General features: G+C 39.0%; 1 non-coding gene across 1 annotated transcript; it reads right to left on the bottom strand.

Moving 5' to 3' along the window:
• Positions 1 to 491: 491 nt before the first annotated feature.
• On the bottom strand, positions 492 to 598 carry LOC128293561 (small nucleolar RNA R71). Its single transcript, XR_008283742.1, has one exon. It is a non-coding gene; the product is annotated as a small nucleolar RNA R71 (small nucleolar RNA).
• Positions 599 to 2,827: the final 2,229 nt, after the last annotated feature.

The raw sequence follows: 2,827 nt of genomic DNA, 5'->3' as shown, positions 1-2,827 counted from the left end.
GGCACGACTTAAGATACTCGGAGAATGAGCAAGAAGACGATACTCAACCCCCAACCGAAGAGATGGCTGAAAACCAAGACAATCAGCTACCTCCTGCAATTGCGGCTAATCAAAATCCTGCCCCATGAACTATGTATAACTATGCTAAACCTTCTTTAATAGGAACTGAATCTAGTATAGTTGGACCTGCTATTGCTGCAAATAATTTCGAACTAAAACCTAACACAATTTAGATGATACAGTAGTTTGTTCAGTTTAATGGTTTGCAGGATGAGGATCCCAACACTCACTTGGCAAATTTTCTGGAGTTCTGCGATACTGTCAAAATTAATGGCATTTCTGATGATGCCATTTGCCTTCGGTTGTTCCCTTTCTCACTGAGAAACAAAGCTAAACAGTGGTTGGACTCGTTACCATGAGGGTCCATCACTACTTGGGAACAAATGACCGAAAAATTTCTACTCAAATATTTTTCGCTGGCTAAAATTGCTAAATTACGTAATGATATTTCTTCTTTTGTGTAGATGGACCTAGAAACAATTTATGATGCATGGGAGAGATACAAGGATCTATTGCAAAGGTGCCATCACCATGGGTTACCTCTATGCCTACAAGTTCAAACATTTTACAATGGTGTGAATCCCTCAACAAGACAGATGATTGACGCAGCTGCTAATGGAACTATCAACAATAAAACACCTGAAGGGGATTATGAATTCATTGAAGAAATGTCACTGAATAACTATCAGCGATAAGTCATGAGGACAAAGCCAACAAAAATAGCCGGTGTTTACAACGTCGATTCAGTCACCATGCTCTCTAATTAGGTAGAACTTCTCAATAAAAAGATTGATGGTTTTCTTAGTTCTACGCAAGTACATCCAATAATGAGGTGTGACTCTAGTGGAGGAGGTGTGCATATAGAATATCAATCCTTCAATCCTACAATCGAAGAGGAACAAGTCAACTATATGGGTAATAATAACTTTAGATCTCAAAATAACCCATACAGTAATACTTATAATGCAGGTTAGAGGAACTACCCAAATTTCTCCTGGAGTGGTCAAGGAAATCAAAAGCCACAAAATCCTCAGGGTTTTCAACAGCCACCTTATCAACAAGAGAAGAAACCGAACCTTGAGGAGATGCTCTCTAAATTCATCTCAGTGTTAGAAACCCATTTTCAAAATACCAAGACAGCACTTAAAAATCAACAAGCATCGATCCAAGGACTCGAGAATCAGATAGGCCAGCTATCCAAACTAATCTCCGAACGACCACAAGGTAGCTTACCTAGTAATGCTAAACCTAACCCAAGGGAACAACTCAACGCAATTAATATTCAAGATGACAGAGGAGTTGTTGAGCCTGAACCAGAACTGATGCAAGAAACTGTGATAAGCAAGAGTCAAGGTGAGGTAGATCAAAATACAAACAAACCGGTGAATGAAGAATACAAACCCCGTGTCACATATCCTAACGCGAAAAGGAAAGATATCTCAGACGAACAATTCGGTAAATTCCTTAAACTTTTAAAAAAATTACATATTAACTTACCGTTTATTGAAGCTTTGTCGCAGATGCCAAATGCAATGAAATTTTTAAAAGAGCTTTTAGTAAATAAGCGGAAGTTGGACGAAGCGTCGCATGTGGAGCTAAACACAGTCTGCTCAGCTCTTCTACAGAATAAGCTACCCTACAAATTAAAAGATCCAGGGAGTTTTACAATTCCTTGTTTAATTGGTAGTTTAGATATAAGTCATGCATTAGCTAATTTAGGGGCTAGTATTAACGTCATGCCTTACAAAATGTTTAAACAACTTGGTCTTGGGAAACCTAAACAAACTAGGATGAGCATTCAATTGGCAGATAAAACCATAAGATTTCCTAGGGGTATTATTGAAGATGAACTCGTGAAAGTAGATAAGTTCATATTTCCCATTGATTTCGTTGTTCTAGACATAGAGGAGGATAATAACACCCCATTGATTTTAGGAAGGCCCTTTTTAGCAATTGCTAAAACAATTATTGATGTTCGCACAGGTGAGCTTACACTTTGTGTGGGAGACAAAGTGATCACCCTTCAAGCTCGTAATTCTAGCATCACATCGAACATTGAAGGTACTAGTCCACACCAATCTACTAAAACTGACAATATGACTTTGCAGAAATTGAGCTTCAAAGAAGGTAACGAGCCATGTTCCGGAAATGATAGAGAACACATTCATGAAGAATGAAGGCTACGGATAGAGGAGTTAGACGAATGGCAAGAACACAAACCGAGAACACATGATAAACCGAAACTATACCAAAACAAGCCTGATACCTCTCCTAATCAACTTAAGGTTGGCGATAAAGTCTTACTAGATGTCGCAGATCCCCATATTGTCACTACCACACCGAATGAGGAAATCCCTCTTACAGTACTTAGTATTTTTCCATTCGGTACGGTGGAGGTGAGTCATCCAAAGTTTGGCACTTTTAAGGTAAATAACACTTGATTAAAACCATATTTTGATGAGGTTGATAGCAGGAATGAGGAGTATAAAATCCTCGAACCACCCTGACCATTCACTAGAAAGGCAAGTCGAGCTTAGACTATAAATAAGCGCATCTCAGGAGGCAACCCGAGCACTATAATATTTTGATTCCTTTATTTTTAATTCTAACACTTTGAGTTATTAACTTTATCTTTGAATTGCAAAGTTTTTCAGCACACACGGCTAGAAACAAGGGCGTGCCTAAAGCAGTGGCCAAACAGGGGAAGAGACACTACCGTGCCATACGGCCGTGTGAAAACAGGACATGATTTCCCCAAAACACCGGA

The sequence above is a fragment of the Gossypium arboreum genome, chromosome 5, assembly GCF_025698485.1.
Source record: "Gossypium arboreum isolate Shixiya-1 chromosome 5, ASM2569848v2, whole genome shotgun sequence".
NCBI classification, from domain to species: Eukaryota; Viridiplantae; Streptophyta; class Magnoliopsida; order Malvales; family Malvaceae; genus Gossypium; species Gossypium arboreum.
Note: the sequence above shows the minus strand (reverse complement) of the source record. Positions and strands in the feature narration are given on the sequence as shown.